Raw genomic sequence first — 25386 nt, 5'->3', positions numbered from 1 at the left:
GGATGACACAAGCTTTACCAAGCCTTCACCACTCCCATCTAGCGAATTACTTCTATTCCCAAGGGAAAGCAGATGAACTTTCACTGCAGCTCTAGGGGAAAAATCATATCCTGTTACTTAAAATACTTTCAATAGTTTCACTTTTCGGAGAAGCCAGATAAAGATGTAACAGAAGGCATCATCTCTTTTATATGTCCACTGGATCATGTCTCACGCATGCAGTTCTATTTGACTGATGTAGGATCTTTTTCCTCCTATATTTTAAGGGGAAAATGCTCAAGGAAGACTTCAACTAGTAAAGAAAGCAACACATGGCTGCAGTCCACTCTGACAATACAGGTAGTCCTTGGCTTGTGTCCATCCATTCAGTGACCGTTTGAGGTTACAGCAGCACTGAAAAAATGGGACTTATTACCAGTCCTCTAAGTTCCAGCCATTGCAGCATCCCCACGGTCATGTGATTGCAATCCAGCCACTCAGGTGCCCGGCTCACGATTACAATGTTGCAGCGAGCCACGTCACATGGTCACCATTTGCGACCTTCCCTGCTGGCTTCTCACAAGCAAAGTCACTGGGGAAGCTGGCAGGGAAGGTTGCAAGTCACCCCAGTGAGTTGGAGCCTGCTACAGATCCCAGGGACCTCATAGCATCCCCACCTCCGAAACTCCATAGCATGTGCCTGCCCTCCAGGTATCTGCCGGCCTTCCCAGGGCCTCTGCTGTCCCTCCTCTACTCCCTAGCGCTCCCCTGTGCTCCTTACCTGGGACGCCCACTTCTTCCTGCATTAACGACCCATGTGTCCTGGGGTTACAAGGGCAACCGGGCTGCTGGGATTGCAGCTCCTAAGTAATGTGGTCACATGACATTGTGCTTTACAACCTCATCACTTAGTGACAACAATCTCGGTCCCAGCTGCCATCGTAACCCAAGAACTACCTGTATATACATGCTTCATATTAGGTTTTAATAAATAAAGAATTATAATAGTCACATTTTACATTGAATTGAAACAGAAACTTTGATTAAGAAGTTTTATCACATACATTCAAAGCTGGGAACAAAATTCACACACAGACACAGTTCAGTTCACTGTATGCATTTTAAATCTTAAATCTTTAAATAATAATGCAATTAAAAAGTCTTGATCTGGTTTCTTGTTTCGAAAGACCTGCCTTCTCCTTGTTACAAAGGTGAAAAGTATCAGTCCCTCTTTACTTTCCATTTTCTCTCTCACACAACTTGCTGTCAAAGAATATGAGGCCAGTATTGGCTAATGTACAGGTAGTCCTCACTTACTGACCACAATTGGGACCAGCAACTCTGTTGCTAAGTGCCATGGTCACTAAGCGAAAAATCACATGACCACACCAGACTCACGTCATTTGCTTCCATTGTTAAGCTAATCACCGTGGCTGTTAGGCAAGACATCACATGACCACGACTTGCGATTTCACTTCCACGTTCTCTATTAATTCTGTTTCTTGGAAGCCGGTTATGAAGCTGGCAAATGGTGATCACATGACCACAGGACGCTGCAACCGTCGTAAATGCACGCCAGTTGCAAAGTGCCCAAATGGTGAACATGTGATCACAAGATGCTGTGACCACCATAAATGTGAGGATTGGTCGCAAAGCTGTTTTTTTTCCCTAACCGTCAGAACCACAAACAAGTTGCTAAACAAGACAGTTGGTAAGCAAGGACTACCTGTATCTGTAAAGTTAACTGTCAAGAACTAATTCTTTTTACATTACTATTTTGCGAGACAAAATAAACTATAACAAAAAATCAATAATGATACAGAATTAGAAAGAAAAACAGTTAAGAAATCCATTTTTTTTAAAGGGGGGAATACATACACACATGTAAACCTGAGGATAAATACAAACATTTTCAGTATTATTAAAACTGTTTTTGTACACATAATGATAATCTATTAGGAAATCTGAGTTACCAAATTTTACTGAATTTGTCTTTTATTCTAGAATTTTTTTGGCCAAGGCAATATCCCATACTTGTAAATACCACTGATCCAACGAAAGATGTATTTTAGTTTTTGTAGCAAGATTATTATATGACCAAAGATGGAAAGACTCTGAGATACCCACAATGGAAGAATGGTTGGTGAAGATGACAGAATTTGCTAAGATGGCAAAATTGACTTGTTTGATTAGAGAAAAGACAATAATTACATTTGTCAGTGACTGGAAACCCTTTATGGACTTTTTGCTAAAAATGGAAAAAAATGAATTTGTGATTTATGGATTTGATGATTAGAAGGGGTAAAATATGGAAAAAAGAGAGCCATGATATAACCTTAAAAAGAGATGATAAAATATATGGTAAATGCATTTATAACTGCTGTAAAGAAGATTAGAAGCCACTTCTTTAACTCAAAGAAAATGAACCTTTTCTTTCATTTCTTTTCTATTTACTTATCACTTTTCTTTTACTTTATTTTCTTTTTTCTTTAAATTTATATCGCTTTTACTTTGTAAAAAACTTCAATATTAAAAAAGAAAGATGTATTTTAATTTTCTAACATTTTATAATATCAATACATGTAGCTACTGAATCAATTTCTTTTAATGGGCTGACATTTGTATTAGGTAATAGACAAAGTAAACCAGCCTCAGAATTCATATAAAAGATTGTGGGTGATTTCCTTCAAAGATTAATTCTCAAGAACTTCAAGAATTTTAGTAATAAAATTTTTGCCTTGTCCTATGGCACAATAAGGATGGTTTATTGGAAAATCTCACTTCCTCTTCCTTAAAGAAGCACAGCTAGGAAAGGGCTATCCGCAGCTCCTTTAGACCTTAGTTCTGTCTGTATGATAATTCTATGAGGGTTTCCATGGTTTGTTTGGGTTTTTTACAGGACGGCTGTCTGATTAGCTGCTCCTAGAAGTAGACATTCAGCAAGCTCTAAACAAGCCACAAATAGCTACTGTATTCTCTAGGATCTGATAAGTACTTTGGGTATGTTTCCCAATACAGTGTAAGCTATTTTTATAGATTATAGATCATCTAGCCATGCTTAATGAGTTGAGAGTTACTGAAAAGGCTAGATAGTCCCAGAAAGCAAGACCAAACACAATCAGAAACAATGCATTTGGTGAGGGCCACAGCTATATTCTGAATTTAACAGCAACTTTAGAGCATGTTCTTCTACATATGTACTTCATTTAGGACATGTTCTTAATTCATTTTAGAATCTGAATAATCAAACTGTGGAAAAGAAACAAGTGGAATAAAAAGCAAATCGGAGTCCCATTTCTTGGTTGATTATTCAAATAACCTGAGAGTCCACTTTACCCTTCCTAAAGATAATTTTTTCAGGAAGCAGCTTTCAGTGGGTAGTGCTCTCAAGTATGAAGAGTATAATTAGAAAAAAGCTTGTGATGAATCATGGGAATATCTGCACATTTTCTAACTTGTAAAGAATGCACTCGATACTTCACAAATGTATCAGAAATATTCATAAATAACATATGCACAGAAGCCAAGATTATATATGTTAGTATTAGTTTACAATAACATGTTAATCAAAACAGTGTTTCTTCTCCTGAATCCTGCAGTGCACATAAGAGAATATACTTAATGTATTATTTTCTGATTTTATTAAAAGTATTTATACATTGCAGTTCTGTCACTAATACCTCTAAAGCACTGTTCTACAAAAATCAAAACAAATCAAGGAAGAACAAAAAATTACTCATTTTAAATTCTTTAGAGACAGTTAAAGACACTGCAGCAGGATACTTTTACTAGAAGTTTAAAATTCAGTAAGATGGAGCTGACTGAAATTTGGCAGAAATTCAGAAGTCTGAAAGTTAAAGGTTTAGCCACCACCAACCTAGCCTTGTCAAAGGACATCGTCCTATGAAGAATAATATAGTTTATGGCCTGATTAAGATTCAAATAGGAGAAAATGATCATTCAGATAACCAGATTATAAATTATTTAAGGTTGTAATGATAACATCCCCAAAAATATATCTGTTTTTACTAAAACCAGCTCTATTCCTAGCCATAAATTGTATTTGGGTCAGCAGATATGTACAAATGGTATATACATTGGAAAAATGCTGTTTATATTAATACTGTTGGTGCTTCAGGAAGCTGGGTTGACTTCTGGTGGGGACATGGCAGACTGAAAAGCTGTGCCTGTGAGCTCCATGGGCAGAACTGGCATCATGGCAGTTTTTTTCAGGCTCAGGCTGGTTTCTCCTGAAGCCCAGGAGCGTTTTTCCGGATCAAAGAAAAAGCTCAGAATTGACCCATTTGTCCTCTGGATGGCGAGTTGCAGCCAGGAGATCGTAAACAGCATTTGCGATCAACGGGTAAGACTTCCCTGGGCGGCTGGGACATCACCATTACCAAGCCATGCTACAGCCTTAAAGGGACATTAAGTCCAGCCACCCCATTTATTTATTTTTTTAAAGTATTTGTACCCTAAGAGAGGCTTTCTACATTAAGGAGAAACAATCTCTCTTGGTGCTTATTGTTATTTTTATGATTAATTTAAAAAAAAATTTTTTTTTAAGCTTTGGATTTTGGTTTCCATCCAGTACTAAGGAGGGCTGAAAGTATATTATCATCTCCCTGTTACTATTTTTCTGCTAATTTTGAAGATTTTAGCATTTTTCCTACACGTTGAATCTGGCTTTCTGAACTTTTACTTTCCTGCCGCTACTTTCTCTGGGGAACTGTCTGTTATCTTAACTCAGTTTGGAAATTTTCCGTTACCTTTCATTTTTGCCAGTTAAGTATCCAGGGGGCGCCATAATTTACTGCGTCAGACGTGGAGAATCTTAACCAGGCTCTCTCTGACTTCCGTGGAGACATGAAAGCAGATATTAAGATTATTTCTGATTCCTGCCAAGTTATTATGCAAGACACTCAGAGCATTGTGGAAAATATGTGGTCTAAAAGGTGCCATCAGGTTGGGGATGTTGTGGACGAAACTGAAGAATCTAACAGGGATGGAAATGTCTCTTCTAAGAGTGAGATTGGGGCTTCTGCTGAAATGCCCGATGAAATTAACAATGCTGAATAGTTGCAAGAGGTGTGAAATTGACTTTCTGATGGAATGTTATGGAAAACAAGGGGTTATTATGTATGGGAGGTTTTTAGAAGAGAAGTCTATGTTTGTGAGGGGAGCAACTGGGCTGTTTGATATTTTTTTTTAAGAAAATAGCTCTGTGTTTATTACAGGGATATGTAAACATTTTGGTCTATTTTGAAGTGGGTGGAGGGACTAAAAATATTTATCTGGATGGTCTTTTGGCTTTGGATGATTTTAGTTATCGTTAATGATTGAGATTAAGATTAAGGTTTTTTTAAAAAAAATTAATATTAATTCATGTTTCTTGTATTATCAATTATAATGGCTGATAATTTACATGCTTTTTTATTTTTGATCTTCATTATAGTAGACAGGAATGTATAGAATAGTAGTCGGAAGGGAATAATTAAGTAATTTTATTTTGGGGGCGGTTGATTAGATGATTTATACTTTTACTTCTTTAATATAAGGGGAGGGAGCAATGGTATTTAGTGATTTTTATAATGTGCTAGGGGGTGGACTTGTAGAAATAATGTGATTTTGGTGTAATATAGAGTAAGGGATTGATTATGGAAAATTGCTGTATATATCTTTGATGTTTAAAGTCGGAAGTCACTTCTTTTTGTAATCTATTTTTAAAAAATTCTCTTGTGTTTTCACACTTTTTTAGTTCTTTTTCTTTTTTGTAGTTTTTTTGTTTTTCTGTATCTTTTATCTTTTTCTGAAATTTAATAAAATTCTTTTTAAAAAAAGAACCTGGGTTCTTAATGCTGTGAGTTAAAAGGCATTTTGCAGCTATTCCAACGTTTTCTCCTTACAGGAGGAAAATTAATATTTTGTATTAAGGAAAAAAGATGAAAAAAGCAGTGGGAAAATGCAAGAAGACTGCAGTTGCCTCAACATCCCTAGGAATGGGGCAGGACACATGCTGAAAAAAAGTCTAAAACAGAAACACCTAATCAGAATCATCCTGGGGAGGTTCTATCTATGTAGACACTAAGAGTTGACACTGACTTGGTGGCACATAATCAATGAATGAGAAACAAGTCCCTTTTTTCTACATACAAAAAGTGGCAGATAAAATAAAGTTTAAATGATATGTGCAATATTAGTGCTGCACAGGATATGATTTCAGCTTTCAGATACAATTCCTTACATATATTGCCTTAATTACTCTTCTTTGCTGCTCTATTTACAAGCTATTTGTTAGAAAACAATGGTTTCACTCTATCTATGTGGTCGCACAGAGTTGAAAACAACTTGATGGCTCATCATCATCATCATCATCATCACCATCACCATATATTGGAAAGCCAGTATTTTTTAAAGAAACTGTCAGGGGCTGTTCTGGGGAGAGGGCATTCCTTAATGTGGGGGTCATCATAGAGAAGCCCCTACTTCTGACTTTTACCTCCTAATGTCACAGTGATTACCAGCAGAATTAACAGCAATTTCTCTCAGGATATTCTTACTGGATAGGTTGATTCTAGCAGCAGAAAGTGATACCACAGCACTAAGCTATGTAACTTTTATGATTCTCACAATCATTCTCTGTAATCTAGCAAATCATTTGTTAAAAGGCAGCCATGGGTGTCTTTCCTCTCCTGTTGTTTGCAACTCAACTTCTTTTTTTCAAGATAACAACAGTCAAATTCCCCAATGGAGCAGCTGAAAGCATCACATGAACTATTTTAATCATAAGCCCAGGATGCTAACAGAAAATGTAAGTATTGCTTGCTTGGTATGCAGATCTAATGGGCACCAAGATTACCTTAAGAGACAGCAGACAGGTTCCAGGCAGACAGTGGCCCCAGATGATTTCCACACACCGAGCATAAACTGGTTAGATATATGTTGGTGGCCATCGCTGGGAATGAACCAATACTAATTTGGAGGAAGCCACTGGACAGAACCAGGCAGACTGAAAGTTCAGAGACAGAGCAAAAAGGCCCTCATGACTGCAAGCTAGAAAGTAATATTGGGTTCCAATGCTGGCAAAACACATTTCTGCCATGTGTGGTTCAAAGGCAGACTATTCCATATTGTTTAACTTGCTTCAAGAATTTTAGGAGTAATAATAGGTGTTCAGTACACCACATTTCCCCCAAGACAGAGGAAACAGCAGCTATGGCCATCTGTTGTGGAAAAATTTATACCTCACCTTTTAATGTTCTTAAATGAAAGCTCTTGTACCACAAGGATGCTGTTGCCAGCAATAATGGAAACAGAATAAATATACTGTGACCCAAATATATCAAAATAAAAGAACAAAACAAAAGAATGTGGGGAGAAAGGCCCAAGTATTCTAGATTAAAATGATAAAGAAGATTCTTCTTGTTGCTGTATGATGACTGAAAACTATAGAAAAACATGGGATTCTCTCTTTAGGTATGTGCATTTCCTCTGGCAGGCAGGGTTCACACCCAATTCTAGAAGGTACCGAAAATCATCTGCACATAGAACATGAAAAAAAACAGTACTTTTAAGTGCCCTTACCCACAGGCACAATCTTATGAGTATTTCATACACTCATAAGTATATGAAGGAGGGAAAGTGATAAATGATTGAAAAGGGGGGAAAAAAACTTAAAGGGAAAAAACAAAACACGTACAGCATTTTAGAATATATTTTTTCTTGCCAACATGAAGTCAATTCATGTGACTGACCTGTTCAAAATAAATATTCCTTCACTAATACAATAAATCTTGCATCAAGGAGCTTTTTTCTGACAAACACACCCTTCTATTCCTGCAATGTCATGCCAAGCTCTACCACCTAAACTAGGAAGCTTCCGTAACTGCAAAGAAAAAGGGAAAAAGGCAGCAACTAGAAAGTACAGAGGAAATATCCTTCCCCATATCCCACACTCTCTGTCAGAAATCCTCCAAGATTCTATTAAGGGCATCCTATGCCACTTACTGTTTCCCCTTCAAAAAGCAATGGATCATATCCTGACAGTGTCCTGAGCCATAACATTGCTGTGAATATCTCTTTAAGGGCCAGGGTATCAGGAGGAAAAGCAACTGCTGCTCCAGCACAGAGACAAGCTGGGCTGGAACTGAGATGAAGGGAGGTGCTAGGAAAGCACTGTAATTAAAGGGGAAGGCAGAATGGCTTGCTAGGAAAAAAGCCAAGCAAAATGGTTGAATTAATTGTAGTCAACACAGGAAAAAAAGAGTTTAAAGAGGAGGGGTGTGGTTTGAACAGAAACCATATATACAATCAGATAATACTGAGCAGCTGATTAAGTCAAAGAGGCTTCATTTATCTCGAGACTATATTTCTTTTATGACACCCATAACAGTACATGTTTAAATATACAAGAAGAATAGTAGTAAAAGCTTGATAGTCTAGAGGGCTAAGGGATAACAACATATTTCTTTCACACAACACTTAACCCAGGTACAATTCTTTCCTTGTATAGAGCAATGGCATTTGCAAGTAACTTAGATGAGGCATAGTCTTGTCTAGTCATAGCTTTTTTCCACTCTTGATTACTCTTTAACAAATGAATTATGGAGTTTCATAAGAGGAATTGTGCCCAAAAGCTGGAGATTTCTTGACTTAAGTAGTCTGAATTTATTCTAAAGTGCTCAGTTCTGCTGGAAAATCCTACCCTCAGATTCACCTTGAAATGTTCTGCTTTCCTGTTCTACCAAAATTAGCATCTTCTTTAAAAAATGCATCACAGATTGCTCCTTGCTCCTGTTTGGAAGGCCCTGAAGACGTGGGCCTGGGGACCCCAGGCTGCTTCAGAGCCAATCAAGTGACTGGTATAAGTGCGCAGGGGAGGGTGTCTATTGTGTTTTTACGGTTTTTAATTCTGTAAGCCGCCCAGAGTCACCATGTGAGAGTTGGGTGGCCTTATAAATCTGTTAAATAAATAAATAAATAAAATGTTAATTTAGAACTACATTTTAAAGGACCTGTTTGGCCTTGCAAAAACCTAATGATCTTACCAGAGAACTAAAGCTATGAAATGCCCATCAATTCCATCTCTAACAAGTATTTGACATCAGGTTTCTACCCAGAAAATGTATGATGGACAATATTTTATTGAAGTTTTCCTTTTATGAAAAATGAGGAAGATCTCAGATATGTAGCAGGAAATCAGAACTTTCTAAAAAGTAATAATCAGCTATGGGCAATGCAAGGCAATTCATCACTAATGCAACATCCAGGATGAAAAAGTACAAAAAGAACATAAATTTTTTTAGACAGCAACTGTTCTCAGCCGCTATGAACTACTAAGTTCTTTATCTATTTAACTGGATCCTTTAAAAAAAATTCTCAAAAAGAACGTATTTTTTTGTTGACTAAATGGACCAAGGAGCAAGATTTTGAGCCCTATCTTTTTACTTTCCAAGGTTTGGGAAAGAATTTCCCAACTTGGGGGGTGCAGGAGGCTGTTCAACTCATGCAAGTTCAAAAGCTTAAGGCATCTAGTTTGTTTTTATTTTTCAGAAGTTTGAAGAAGAAACATGAGGATCCACTCTTTTAGATCTGATGCTAACCAATAGGGAAGAGCACACAGAAAAGGTAAAAAGCAGCGAAAACTTTGAGAGGAAGTAACCATGTCATCTTGGGGTTCAGAAAGACAAATTGGAATCATATATGCACATTTAGTCAATTTCAACAAGCTTAGAAAAGTACTAAATAGGATTTCATGGATAGAAGTCCTCAGGTGAAAAGGAGTGCAGGATGGTTGGGAACTTCTCAAAAAATAAAATATTGAAAGTACAGTCACACACCAATCTAATGAGTACTGTAAAAAAGATGGGAAATGGAAGGTGGGTGTAATAAGGAAGGTGTAGATCAGACAAAGATGGTGGGGAGAGGGGGAAGAACTATCTTAGAAGTCAGTATCAAGATTCATCTTGACGAGCTGAAACAGTAAGTAGAAGCCAGTAAGATGAACTTCAACAGGGACAAATGCAAAATCCTACATTGGATAGGAAAAATCAGAGGCATCAGTATAGGATGGCAGGGAACACCCATCTTGGTGGACTGCAAACTGAACATGAGCCAACAGTGTAATGCAGTTGCAAAAACACCAAATGCAATTCTAGGTTGCATCAACAGTTGGTCAGACTGTATCTAGAATATTGTGTTCAAATTTTAGGAAGAACACTGACAAACTGGAATATATCAAGAAGAGAACAACTAAAATAAGAGGATGCTTGGAAGGTAAACATATGAGAAACAGGTGGTATGTTTAGCCTGGAAAAACTACAAGACACAATAGTCATCTTCAATTATAAGAAGGCCTCTCATGTAGAAGACTGGACAGAATTGTTCGAAGTTCTTCAAGAAGACAAGAAACAATGGATCTAAATTACAAGGAAGGAGATTTTCATCAGACCTCAGGAAAAATTTCCTAACTGTAAGATCGTACAACAGTGGAAGAGATTGGAGATGGTGGATTCTTCTCCACTGGAGGTGTTTAAACAGAGGTTGCATGGCTACCAGTCAAGGATGCTGGAGCGCTGAATTCCTGCACTAGATAGGACAAAGGTTGGCAACCTTCTTCTGCATGGGAGCCAGAGGCCATGCTGCTCCCACTGTCATTTCTTCCTCTTCCTCACACTTGCTCTAACCAACACCAGGTGGGGGACTTGTTGCGCCACCAAGGCAGCTGGTGACACGGTCACCAAAATGGCCGTCTGAGGTGGTGAGCTCTCACAAGAGCAGCCAAATTGATAGCTGCTCTTTCTCTCTTTCTTGTGGGCCAGGGGGATGTATTTCTTTCTGGGACTATGAGCCAGCTGACTTCAGGTGGCGGCCACATCCGCCCATGAGCCATAGGTTGCCAACCCCTGGGACAGGGGATTGATGAGTAAGATAAATTCCAACTCGGATTATGATTTGAACTTCCTGCCCAAAATCACACCACTAAGCTACAAAAAAGGGGGTTAGATCACATGGGTCCTTCCATCTCTACTCCAAAATATGGGTTCAATTTAATTTTCAAGAAATGAAAAATAAGGAATCAAGGAGTTTCTTTCACTATAGCACATATAATTTGCCACTGTTAACAAAATAACCCTGTAAGTTTTTGCCTCACAAAACCAATTTCCAAGGCTTGGTGAAAACAAGTAACCACAAATGGTCTGCTAACAAGTATCTAGAAGAAAGCTGCTTATTCTAGGCCAGTATTTTCTCAACCAGTAGCATGCATACAATTGATGATAAACGGAAGTAATACAACTCCTTTCTGCAAGACTGTAATAAGCCAGGCAAGTGGCAAAGGAAAAAGAACTAAGCATCCTGGCCAACCCAAACTGAGAAGTTTGGGCTTAGGAGCCAAAACAAAGTAAAATAAAATAATTTTGTGCTGGCACTCATTTGGATTTTGGCTAGAGCTAAAGGAAGACTATTCCAACAGTAGCAACATTGCTTCTGTTAGCTCTCACTCATTAGTGCACAGTTATGATAGTACCATCAGCAGTATTACTGAATTTTTCACATCAAAACTTAAACATGTATATTTATGCTGGTCTATGACTATAATAAAGATTTGATTTGGTTAAACATGTATATATCCTTCTCAAGAAAGCAGGCTTTTTGTTTCTATCATGCTGGGACTCAGATTGATACAATGATTGGTGGGTTTTAAGATTCAAAAGAGTGAAACCCATTATGTCAGACGATTTATGACATGAAGAACTGTCCTATGTACAGGTGGTCCTTGCTTGGTCACAGTTGGGACTGGCGAGTCCGTTGGAAAGTGCTACGGTCACTAAGCAAAAAAATCACATGATTGCAACTGACTTACAACATCACTTCCCATCTGGTTGTTAAACAAAACATAATGTGACTGCAACTTACAATTTTACTTCCATTAACTCTGCTCCTCGCAAGCTGGTTGGGAAGTATATAAATGGTGATCACGTGACCATGGGACACTGCAATGGTCATAAATGCAAGGATTGGTTGCAAACCTTTTTCTTTATAGTGTTGTAACTTCAAGTGGTCACTAAGAGAGGCAGTCAGTAAGCAAGGACCTGTATTAAAGTTTGCCTTGAAATCCTTTAACAATACAAGTGAGATCAACAATATCCAAAAAAGAAAAGAAATTCTGTACTGATATTGGCTTTACCATTTATTTCTAAAGTGGTGTGTCTGGTAAAGAAACAATGTTGTTTCTTCAGAACCATACAAAATCTTTTCCCCTGGTATTTTTAAACTGAATTTATCAGAATAAGCTGCTATTTGTTATAATTATTATGAATTTTAATTTTTAGTAAAGCATGTTATCTCTTTAGCCCATGAAGGCAGGAATGTCTGCTCCAAAAGCTCCAACACATTTACCTCAAAGGTCCAGTTACACTCATAAAAAACTCCACAGGCATAAATCTGTTGATGATCCTACTGATGAGTAGGAGAGGCTTAATCTCTTGAAACTATTCCTCAGGCTGACAAAACCATTTTTTCCTTTGCTGAAAAATGAAAAAAAAAAATGCTGGAGGGAAAAAAGTGTTTTTTTCTCCAAACACTACCTGTCCTAACTGATATAACTCTTCCCATGCAAGACCATTTACATGCATTCATATATTCACAGCTACTCCTGGGATTTGTGCCTTGAAAAGCAGATGTAAAGTATTAAAATTGTAATAATAAATTTAAAAAATGATATGGTTTAGCTGCTACGAAGCACAAACTAGGTTGCCCTCTAACAGATATCAATGAAGGGTAAAGACTCCTTCAATTTGAGCTCAACTCCTGGTCATATTCATGTAGTTTTCTTGGTAGCAACATAACAATAGTTTGCTAATATCTTCACCTGGAATTATTTTTTGACTCTCTAGTCTAGCCTACAGCCCAGGTATTCCTTGAAAGTCCATCCAAATCCTAACCAGGCTTGACTCTGCTTAGCTTCTGAAATCAGACTAAGTCAAGGTCAGTCAGATGCTGCCACCTGCTGAGACATCAGTGAAAGGGCTTCAGTATCTCTTCATTTCAAATGTGAGTAAATTATATATTTAAAGTCTAAAAAGTATATTCTTTATTGAAAATAATGTCTGTGCAACTTCAAAGTACATTTATGCAAGGTTATCTTCCTCTGCCTTAAAAATGACTCAGAATAGGAAGCCATGAGAAAATATTTACGTGTGAGAAAAACATAGTAAGTAGTTAATCCTTTTAAATTTAATTTTACTACAAGCGTTAAAAAGTATTTGTCAATACTTGAAAGCATTGGTGTCTTTGAGCAAACCCATAGATATGGATCTCACTGTAGGATTTGCCATTTTGCTAGATTAAAAGATATGCATACAACTGTTTAGACCTCATGTAATGTTTTTAAAAGGTGATATCCGCAAACTGCAGGAATTTTATTTATTTATTTAATTACATTTGGCTGTGGGGGAACAGGGATAATCTAACCAAGGAGTTTAGGGAAAGCCATAACCTGAAACCATATTTGATTAAAAAGAACATTTCAAAAAGCAACAAACACAGCTGCCATTTCCAGGCCACTTCCTGCAAGGATGGGGGAGGGAGCAGAAGAGGAGGATTGTTTGCATCAAGGTTCAGCACACATGCTTCAGCAAGGGAAAACAACAGCTCTGAGCATTCATTCACCCCAGAGCCAGTTACGGTGTTTCACTATGCTTGCATCCCACCTCCGCACACACAAAAGGCTTTCAGCCTTAGCCATTATCTGCCTGAACTATTCTCTCTCTCAGACTTCTAAAACAGATATTTTTGCCTGTCCATGAATTTAAGAGGTTCCCATTAAATATCATCTCACATTATCTACATGCAAGACTATTTCTCACAGGCATCCTACGCCCATGGAAAAAGGAGATCCCCGGCATCAGAATGCACCTCCCCCACTAGGTATGCCAACGATGGTGCCAGAATCTCAAGCTCTGCTCCCGTCAAGAAAGCTAGGTTCTTTCTCATATGCCCAGCAAAAAAGCTCTTCTTGCCAGCACCAATCACACTCGAGTTAGCAACGGATGCCTATCAGCCAATACAGAAGCTCCGAGTCCTGTGTCTTGCTCTTTACCTGTCTCTCTTTTCCAAAGCCATTTTCTTCGCAAGCTGCCTCGCCAGGGGAGGATCCCTAAGAGGTAGTCAAGATTCCTCGGCTGGGTCACCTCCTGCCCCCACCTAAGAAACCCCGTCGGGTATGATATAAGGTGCTCTTCCCGCATCCCCAGGAGCCTAAATGGCCTCTCTCCCCGCCCTTGGAGACCCGCAGCCCTCTTCCTTTCTTTAAAAGCAGCGAAAGAACGGGGGTTCTTCGCTCGCGCCCAAAACTCTCCGTTCGAGGCCAACTATGGACCTCCCCCACAATCGTGCGGAACCCCCCAACTTTCTGAGGCTCTCCGCCCACAGACGAGGCTTCTGCGGTCGATAATGTTACTCTCCTCGCCTTTTCTCCACCATCTGGCCAGGCCTCCCTGCCGGCTTCCCACCATTCTCCGCCGCCGAGCCTGTCTCGCTCACCCAGCCGCTCTGCCCACCGTCCCCAAGAACCTCGCCTGCCCAGCGTCCCCCGTCGCCCTTTAACACCGGAGAAGCGCGGCCGCCCTTACTCCACCCCCCACCCCCACCCGGCTGGGCTTTCCCACGAAAACGCCTCGCACAGGCTCTTTCGCCAGGAGGGCGGCTCTCGCCCGGCCGCTCTCCTCCCCACCCCTGGGGGGACAGCCGCCAGGACTTCCCCTCCCGCCGGGGCCATTACGGCTCTCCCCTCACACTCCGATCCCCCGCGCCTTTCCTCACCGCCCGAGCGGGGCGAGGACAGGCCCGCTTCCCGGCAATCGCCAGACCCCTCGCCGCCTCCGCCGAAGTAGCGCTGCCGCCGCTCCTCCTCCTCCTCAGGGATCCGGGCTCAAACTTCCCTCCCACACTTCCCCTCAGAAAAAACGGGGCCGCGTCCCAGGCGCCCCGCGGCCTCCTGGAGGAGCTCTTCCCCCTCACCTGTGGGAGGTGTCACCCGGCTCCCCTCACATGGCCCGCCGAGGAGCGGGGTCGGGCCCTGCGGGGCAACCTGGCCGGGGCCGGCGAGCAGAAAGGGCCGCCGGCCGAGGCGAGCGCGGGCAGAGGCAGGCCGGAGCCAGGCCAGGCGGCCGCTGTCGTCGTCGTCGCCCTCGTCGTCGTCCCTGGCCAGGAAGCTGAGCCAGCCTGCGAAGGACCGAGAGAGCGCCGGGACGACGGTCGACGGCAGCCGCCACCGCCGCCGCCCGGTCCTAGCGCCCGGCCTCGCGAGTGCTGCTGAAGATGGAGTGGGAGGCGCGAGCGCCGCCACCGCCGCCAGAGGAGGCGCGCAGCCTAGAGGAAGAGCGAGTCGGTCCGAGATCGCCCTCCCCGTGCAAAAGCGAAGCTGCTGAGGCGGAGGAAGCTCTGCAAAGAGTACGAAGATAAGAAGGTATACTTCCTTCTGCGAGGAGGAGACGTGGGGATTGGGATTGCCGGTGGAGGTCAGTCTAAGGCTATGGAAGCTTGCGGGTTCAGCGCGTGCTCTGCATCCATACGTACGCTTCTCCCGTTAGGGCTGGGCTTGGGAAGGCCCCTGGTCTCAAACTCTGGACAGCCTTTGCCATGAAATACGACAGAGGATCAGTCTGAGGCAACCTCAGTTCATGTTCTGGATTTGGGAAGGGTGTTGTTTTGTGATTAAGTAAAGGAACCCTGAATACGGTTCTCCATTGCCTCATTTTATTTCACAACAGATAGATCAGGATGATAAATAGAAACTCGGTGAGCCACACAGTGGCTGAGGACCTAAACCAGCGCTTCCTTGGCCCAACATTGTGTCCTGCAAAACCTTCTTTCCCAACACTGCCAGGTTGTCAAAGGATAAGAGAGTAATGCATTTGCCTGCATGGACCATAAAGCTAGCTTAAATGTGAAGCATCTTGCGGGAAGTGTGGATGCATGTTCTTAAAAGCAGTTGCTTGGGAAATCAGGAAGGGCTTAATTTGAAACAGAGAAGCATGGTAGTTAGGAAGATGATAGATGCAAGTGAGTCTCACTATATGACAAGACACCAGTGTTTGATTTTATAGATGTGTGATTGTCATACAGTGAACTTGTATGGATGTAGGCTGATACAATAATGAACAGGAAAGGATAGCATAGAAGGCTTGTATTTATGGCACAGAGACATGCTAGAAAGGGTTTCCAGTGACCAAGCGTAGAATGGTGGCTATAAGACAATGGGCAACAGTCTGGCATAATGCTCACCACTGAAGAAAAATTCATTAAACAGAAAAAGAGAAAAGGCACACAAGATGGTGTGAGTACAAAGGGCAGGGGGACTGGCTCCTGGTCTGATCTATGACTATAACAAAGTAAGGACATGATGCCATCACAATGAAACAAATCCTTTATGGAAAACGTAGAGTGGTTCTTGGAGGTTAAGACTGTGTGGCCATGGACCTTTAGCTGCCATGTAGTCTGTTTTGGGGATCAGTATGGAGGCATGTATATTCCATTTAATATGGCATTTACTACTTATTTATTGATTTGATTTGTCAGAGAATATGGAACTGTAGTAACAGGAAGAACACAAGGAGTGTGGGTTTACACAGAGAGATACAAACTGGTGCTGCTGGGGAGCAAGCATCCTGGGAGAAAGGACCTAAATTTAACAGCAAGTCTCTGATGTGACCATTCTTAATCTATAAAGAATGTAAGGGGATGGTAAAGAATTAGGCAATTGCTGCCAATTCACCCTAGACACTATTCACTCTTGTGCTTCATCCTATGTTTAGTAATAGTGGAATATCCTCTGCTGCAATATCAGAGCTCTCTCTAGATGCCATAAAAGAAACAAAATTGTATACTTCTACTTTCTTAAAAACTAGGGTGGAAATCTGTGAAACTCTCCTCCCAATGTTACCGGGCTTTGTTGCCATACTGACAATGGGGACTTGGGAGTGCCCAAGGTTCATCTGCTGGTCAAGGGGGCAGAAAACCAGCAATTCTAAGTAGTCACTGCTGTAAACCTGTAGACGGCCAGTTCTGATATTTAGAAGTCGGTGGAATGTATGGCTCTCAGTCAGTCTTAATTATATTCTAACATCTGGTTTGTGTTTTTAGTAAATCTACCATAAGAACATAAGAGTATGGCTGGATTTAACCAAGTGTCCTTCCATTCCAGCAACAGCATCAAGCTATATGTTTTTTAGGACAATCTACCCATTGTTAGATTTCCAGTACCCAGAACTACCTATTTCAATCTATCTTTGATAATTCTAATCTCCTTTGAAAGCTATTGGCCCTCACTGGTTCATGCAGCAGCAAATTCCATATTAAGTATACAGTGAATGAAGAATCTTCTTAGCTCTGTGTGTATGCAATGCAACTGGCAATTGCTTGGACAAGTCCATGCAGTCTTCTTGATAACACTTTCAGAAGTGGTTTGCCATTGCCTTCTTTGTAGCACTGAGGAAGAGTGACTGGCTCAAAGTCACCCAGCTGGCTTCATGGCTAAGGCTAAGACTAAAATTTAGAGCTTCATGGTTTCTAGTCCAATGTCTTTAACCACTACACAGAACTGGCTCTCCTTCATAGCATTATTAAGAGGGAAATCTCTAAAAATAATTGTCTGGGTGTATGGAAGATATAGGTAGCTATGTTGGCCCATGAGCACCCAATCCAAAACCAGCAAGGGGGTAATAGCTATTTTTGGACCAGCTGAAGTGTCACAGTCATTCACAGTATTGTGGCATTTTTGTTGGTTCTAATAAGGCAAAAATAAGGGTGCCCTTCAGATGTTTAATACTGCAGCTCCTACAACCTTTTACAACTGGCCACATTGATCTGGACAGATGGGAGCTGAAATCCAAAACAAACTGGACATCAGGTTACCTCCTGCCATGGCAAAGATAAAGCTCTGTTATTTTTTAATAGCTAAGTGCAGCTGTGTTATTAAAAGTCAGCACAGAGTTGTCCACTTTGACTGGCAGCAATTTTCTGGCAGAACTTTTATTATGTGTTTACCATTGTATTTTCTACAAGAGATCAAACAGACCTTATGTGTAGCTGTGGCCCCTCTGTTACTTCATTAATGCAAGGTAGTATTCCTAAACCTGGTGCTTTTCAGATGTGCTGAACTAACTTGATAATGCCCAACTGGCATGGAGGGGAATTATGGGACGGATCCAGTCTTAGGAAGTCTTATGCAATACATTGCTGTACTTCACTTCTGCAATCTACAGTGTTTCTTCCTGGTGTACTGCTCTCTATTAATACTAGCAATACTTTCGTAATGATGGAAATGGAAAAATTGTAGCTGACAGCCATTTGCATTTTTCTCTCACTAACAGGAGGGGGGGAAATCAAAGTATGTCCCTTGCAGGCCCTTACTCTTCCAGCCACCTGGATTTCCTCATCCACAAATTCTCCTATATTTTTTAAAAAACAAATGAGGGAATTAAATTCTCTTTATAGAGACTTGGGTTCTAAAAATGTGAGACCTCTAATCCCGGTTTTGTGGATGTCCAGTTTACTTTATGGCATACCAATCCATAGCATTAAAACCATTCACAAGCTAGGAGGCTAGGAGCTACCATATTGGTTAGGACAGGGCTATACGGAAACACTTTTGACAAGCCCACACAGTGAGAGGCATGTATGTCGGACTACTGCAAGAGCAGCAGCTTCCTCATATAGATGCCCACTGCCAAGTTCAGCTTTCCCAGCTGCTTGTGGTGTGAGGAGACTGGAACTGCCACAGCTCACCCACTCCTCCTCTTCTGAGATGCAGAAGCTGAAGCCAACAATGCCCACAAAATACATCTCTTGTGGCTGCAGGAAAAAACTGAACCAGAGGGCGGAGGAAGGAATCAGAGGGCAGCTGGAGGACACAGGGAAAACACAAGTGTAAAAATCCCGCTGGCAAGGGGAACAGTGGAAGAAGCACACATGCTTGCATCCTGTCCTGGGAGTATAACAGGGAGAATCTAGAATCTATTGGTAGTGGGACCTAGATACTAAGGGACTGGGAGAAAATGAAACAGAACACATCTTCCTCAATAGCCACTTCCCTCCATTCTGTACTGAATCCAGCTGGTTGAGTCAGCAGCAAAACAACTCATTATTGTTATCTTCCCTCAGCTCAGCCTCCCACCTCATATGCTGAAAGCCACTTATTAATTAACCACTGTTAACAATTTAGCTACACTTTGCAGTTGGGGAAATAAAGGCACATGAAGCTCTACTCTCAAGTAAGTCAGAGGAGAATACATCAGGGCCAAGCAGCATTGCATGTTCCCTCTCATAGCATGTTTGCATTGGCTCTGCTGTCTCCCCTAAAAGCAACAATATGCTTTTAAAACCCTTCAAGCCTTTATGGCCCAAAAGCATACTTTCCCTCTGAAGAACCTGCCCATTCCCCATTGTCATGGAAGCCATCTCTGCCATTAGAAGCTTAAATACCCATCATATCATTGTAGCTTATGTCAGGTTTGTATCCAAAGATTTGATGTCAAAAAGGCAGGCAGGCTGGCCATCCTGAAGAGTACAACCACTACCTCAGCATTTAAAATAATATCACAGACTATCCATATACATAAATGTTCTGTTCCACAAAACATGGAAGAGTATAATTACTAAACTTATATTGTAACTATCAAAGCTGTCAGGATCATGATGCACTGGTAAAAACTTTAATAAAGCTATTGGCAACTTCACTTATGCTTCTGCAAAATAAATGGCTTGAGGCTTGTATGCTTAGAACTGCACTGAGACTGCTTGACAAGCAGTGGGATACAGCCCTGGATAGATAGGAAAGGAACAGCTAACATCCTGTTCCAATCAATATGTTAATTCCCTACACATTTTGCCCAAAATGCAGTACAAAAGAGTGTTGGTATGAAGCCCCATCATTTCCTCACAAGGCCTTCCATTTGCTGAATATGTAAGGAGAGGCTGAAGGACTTCGTGCTGTGGGAAAGGAAGCCTGCATGCAATTATTAGATGCATAGATTCCAAGACAATGCTGTGTATCACATCAGCTTTTAGATTTGAAATACTGATACATGATCAAATCTATTAAATGCATTTTTAACACATATATCCCCTAAATTCTTACAGTATACTTCCTAAGGACTTGATGGACAATTACAAATGAAGCTTCAGTTATAGTACATGAATTAGGCTTCTCAAAAATACTACACTATTGTCTGCTTACTAAAGACATGTATCAGGCCAGTGCAGAATATCTAATTACATAGAGTTCTAATGACTTTGCAGACTGGAAAACAAGAGACTTAAATCACTTTAGGAATGCTAGCCTAAACCAGAATCTGACCACTTCTACTCCATTGGGACAGGTATTGTAATCTATGATGAAAGCATGCTGGCTCATCTTCCAACCTGCAGCCAAGCCTGCTTTCAGCTATTTTCCAGTTTGTCCAGCATTTTCTGAGCCAGACTCTGCGGGAGTGCATCAGGCAAACCCATTAACCAAGAGCTGCAAGCTCTCAAATCCCAGTGAGTGGGTTTTCCCTGCCCTGTTTGCTGGAAGCAAAAGTAGGTTATAGTGTGTTGCAGCAACCTTTCTATGCACTCAGGCATAGGGTGGGGGACATAATGGATCTGAGAGGCTGTCTGACAAGGAAATATAAAGCCAACCCCCTGTTTAGATAGAAGTAAAATGGATGCTCATTTGCCAGCACTTTTTCTTGGGAAAATACTTGGTTCTTACAGGAATTGAATTCTATCTATTTGGGTTTTTTGTTTTTGTTTTGTTTTATAAGTTCAGGAAATCTGCCTAGGAACCATCCAGAAATAATAGAATCAAATAACTAAATAATTGCTTCACAACTGACAAACCACTACCCCCAGCACCCCCTTGTGTAGTATAAGAATACTTATCCTCCCATACAAACTTGATATAAACTGAGTTAATATATGTGAGAAACAGTGTTATGGTAAAGTTAGATCTGAATTCAAATTGTTACTCTGGTATGAAACCTACTGGGTAAGTTTGGACAAGTCAGATACAGTAGGATTTGGTCCACACTTTGCTAACATCCTGCCTTAACTATTATTTTTGGGCCTTTTGGCTGTAAATAAATAATTTGAATTTAATTTGAACTATTGCAACATGTATTATATAGATCTATCACTGAAATGTGCCTGGAAGTTGCAAAATGCAGCAACTAGGCTGCTCAAGGATGCAAGGTACAAGGATCATATGATGTCAGTACAGAAAGATCTACCCTGGTTGCCAGAAGATAACTGGGGACAAATTAAGGTATTCGTATTGACCTTTTAAAGCCCTAAAATGATGAGGGCAATTATCTGAAGGACTGCCATTCGCTTTTCAAATCTGTCCAGTCATCAGGATCTGCAGGAGAGGCCCTTTTGAAGATGTACTGCTGTCAAAGGCTTGTCTATATCACACATGGGAGAGGGCCTTCTTTAACATTGCTCCAAGGGTGCAGAATGTACCACATTTAAGGAGTTTTGTCTGGACCCTCTTTTTGTGTTTGGAAAATCTCTAAAGATGCATCTTTTAATCAGCCTCTTAACTGTTAATTGATTTTCAAACTACAGTAGTACTTAATCTTTTAATATTAATCTTTTGTATTTTTGCAAACTTGTTAATTTTCCTGAGTACTTGTCTGAACAGAAAAACATGGTATAAACTGAATTAATGGATAAATACATTCTTACTCTGACCTACCTTATAGGTTGTTAAGATGATGAAATGTACATTATGTTTGTTTGTTTGTTTAACTCAAAACCAAGATGCAATAGTGAGAAATTTGGATAATACATGGTGAATATCTCCTCCATGGTGATTTTATCCCTTTACTCTGCCTCCTTCATTTATCACTCCAGCCTCCATAGAGCTGCATCAAAGAACCCTAAATTTAGTTTTTATGCACATCTCTTTCACATAACACCATCAGGTTCACTGCATAATCTTTTTAATCAAATAAAATACTGAAGTGACATGGTCCCTGTGTAGAAAACACATGAGGTTTCAGATTCTGCCTTTATTTTTCATAGCAGAAAAGGAGAAAACAAAAGCAGGGGTTCAAGATGTATGTACCATAAAATACTAGTGGATCATGGCACAATATTGCTGTTGGCCAATAGGTTGTTCAAAACCCAAGACTTGTGCTCTTGGGAGTAGCAGCACCATTTGCAAATTCATTAAACATCTGAAAAGGGAAGTCAGCATCTATCAGCCTCTCCGTATGTCCTAGTACCTTACACAACTATAGGCTTTTTATCCATTCCAAATATACAGAGGTTTTTGTATATAGATTTTCCTTTGCAGATGCCCACACATCTGCTGCATAAACATTCAGGGTAGCAGCACGGTGGCAACCATAGAGACTGAGTAACAGCATGAATTCACAGTGCAATTCGATGAAAGGACCTATTGTGTTAAGTAGGAGACTTGAAGTGTGTGTGTGTGTGTGTGTCAGAGAGAGAGAGAGAGATGGAACCAACTTTTCAAAATAAAATATGAGACCAATTCCACGTAAGAGTGGAGATAGGGAGCCATTGTTCAGAATGATCCTTCCTCTCCTCTTCTCCTGCTACAATCACAAACTAAAATCTTTGCAGGGTACCAAGTTGAGAAATAAGGATCTTTGGAATTCCAAAGATCTGCATGAATAGGAACCCTGCCAGTGGATGAGTCTGCCTCTAGACAGGAGTGTCCTATAAATCCATTCACCAGCAATAGTCCCTGTCCTGTCAAAGAGTCGCAGAAGCTTCGATAAACAAAGGGTGAATAAAGCAAGGGTGTGGGAAACATCATCACAGTGACTGGACAAGACATGACAAGTTTCCTCTGGATGCTGAATGGGCAGAGGAGCTGATGCATCGTTTCTTTTTACAGTAATATACTTCAGAGAGAAGGCCTTCTCTGCAGATCACAAGCTGATGGAGATGCATCTCAAGGTAGAGCGATCTGAAGCAGTGACCTGGAATTCTGACTCTGCAGGAACCCGCTAGCCCTCTAGGGGTCCTTGCAGAACCTCAGGCTGTCATCATGAAATGCCCCCAAGACTGAACTGGGAAGTTAAGCTGGTGGCTCAGTTCGGGCCCCATTTCAGGCCTCCCCTTGACCAGCTGAGGTAAGCTGGTATGCCCTGGTTTTCTAAGCCTCAGTCCTCTTAGGCAAAACGGGGACAGTAATACTTGAACTCCCTGCAGAACAAGGATTACTAAAAGCACATACATGGAGGGCTTAGAATATAAAGTATTAATTAGCACGCCATTTCTTTTAAAACCAAAGATTCCCACAATTTTCAGAAAAGGAATCTATTGCTCATCTCTGTGTGTTTGAAGATATTTGTTTTCTGAAGGAAAAATGCCTCTTACAGAGTTTATCCTTCCCTGTGTGAAGAAGCTGAGTAGGTTTTTAGGCTCATTTAGCAGACAGGGAAAACTGCCTAGGACTAGCCCAGGCAAGGCCCCTACCACACTGACTGCAAACTGAAATGAACTCCTTGGTGCGTCAGGGCTGAAGGGAAAACAAAGGGGTCAAACGGACACAAAAAAGCAGCATTCTGGGATGCACTCCGAAGTTTGTGTTTCGGGGCGCGGGGGGCGGGGTGGACTCCTTCCGAGAGAGGCGTTGGATTTTGCTGCCGGCGGCAGGGAACTCCGCCAGCAGCCCCTGGCGCGTCCTTCATTCGCTCCGCAGTGACAACCCAAATGCCCTTCTCCAAGGGACACACGGCGGCTGCGATGCGATTTCCTACCTCGCCTCCCTAGAAGGCTCGAGATGCAGGCGGGCGGCGCGAGAAGGGACGCGCTTGGGAGAGGACTGAGAAGCAACTTCCTCGAGTCACGGCGAATAAACATCGGGGCGGGCAGCAGGCGTTCACTTGCGACGTGCTGCGCGCGCCCAGACAACACAGCACCCAGCGGCTTCTCGGGGTTGGGGGGGTGCGGCGATGGCTGCTCCCAGGAGGCCGGCTGGACGGGGCCGGGATTGGCTCTCTCAGGCAGCTGGGAAACTCCCCATCTCTCTCTCTCTCTCCTCCCCCCCCCCCCGCGCTCCATTTCGTTTGTCGCTCCCAAGATCTGTCGACGGCAGACACCCACCCACAAACAAGAAAACAAACCCAGAGGCCATTAGAGGCTGCGTGCGCTGCACGACGCTGCTGCAAGGTGCAGGCGGGCAAGCAAGGAGAGGCAGAGGGTTTAGGTTTTGCAAGCGAGTCCCTCCTCTCCTCCCAGCCGCCAAAGGCTTCCTTTTCCACCCAGCGAAGTAGTGGCAGAAGCGGGTGGGCGCCCGCGCTCCCTGCCCCCCTCCCTCCCGAGGCCTTTAGCCCAAACCACTCTCTCTCCGCCAGCATGTGAGTCACGCTCAGGGACTGACTAGCACAGAAGCCTTTCCCGCCCCGAGTGAGGCGGTCTGGTAATTATCCCCACTAGGAAGAACGGCACGAAGAAAGGGCGAGCCTGAATTCAGCATAACTGTCCTTCTGATAAAATTCCAGCCCAGCCCAGCCCAGCCTGCTGTTCTCCAGGTAACCTGGGACTATGTAGCAGCTAGAAGTCCCAGCCAGCCTGGCAAGCAGCAGCTGAGGGTGCTGAGTTCCCAACGGATTCAGAGGGTGCCCTATGTTGAGGAGGGCTGCACTGCATTTACAGAAATGAGATGAGGACTCGTCCTTGTACTGACCTCTGCACTCCAGCATATCTGTTAAGAATCTCTGAATGCAACGGAGCTGTTTTTTAAATGAAAACAAAAAGGAATAGGATGGCCTTATAAAAGCACACTGATCATATAAAGTGGAACGTCAGTTTGATGCAACCACAGACATATTGGTGCAAAAATCCCCCTACGTGCAGAGTGTGGGGAATGGTTAAGGGGCTGGTCTGGCACAGAAGCTCCCTGGATGACTTTCAGCCCAATCCAGCTCCCTGGATGACTTTCAGCCCAATCTACCTCACAGAATTGTTGTCATGGGGAAAAATGAGGAAGCCATGCCATGTCTGACATCTTGAGCTCCTCAAAAGTGGGACATAAAACTAACAGATAAGGAATCCACATCAAATGATTGCTAACTTTAGAGAATTGTAGAAAAATTCAGAAGGGACCTTGGACATCATATAGTTCAACCGCTACCCAGTGCAAGAATCCACTTCTACAGCATCCCCTATAGATGCCCATCCGGCCTGTTTAAATATTTCTAACAAAAAAGAGTCTACCACCATCAAAGGCACTCTGTTCCATAGCTGAACAGCTCCTACTGTTAAGAAATTCTTCCTGATGCTCAATAGAAATAGTGTAATACATGTATTAAATTTATATGCCGCCCAACTCCCAGTGACTATGTCCCTTGTCATTTAAATCCAGTGTTTGTCTTGTCTCCTGGA

At 41.8% G+C, this 25386-nt stretch overlaps 1 protein-coding gene across 3 annotated transcripts in view; it reads right to left on the bottom strand.

The window, feature by feature from the left end:
- Positions 1-25386, bottom strand: part of BAZ2A (bromodomain adjacent to zinc finger domain 2A) — a 67054-nt gene that overhangs the window by 35887 nt on the left and 5781 nt on the right. Inside the window, exon 1 of one of the 3 annotated variants that reach the window (XM_063293648.1) lies at positions 15001-15132. The exons of the other annotated variants lie outside the window; for them this stretch is intronic. The gene's annotated coding sequence lies outside the window, so the exon portion shown is untranslated. Of the gene's footprint in view, positions 1-15000; positions 15133-25386 lie in introns of those variants that run through there. 3 annotated transcript variants of the gene reach the window in all.

The sequence above is a fragment of the Candoia aspera genome, chromosome 2 (genome assembly GCF_035149785.1).
Source record: "Candoia aspera isolate rCanAsp1 chromosome 2, rCanAsp1.hap2, whole genome shotgun sequence".
NCBI classification, from domain to species: domain Eukaryota; kingdom Metazoa; phylum Chordata; class Lepidosauria; order Squamata; family Boidae; genus Candoia; species Candoia aspera.
The sequence above is the reverse complement of the archived record's forward strand: the minus strand, read 5'-3'. Positions and strand labels throughout refer to the sequence as shown.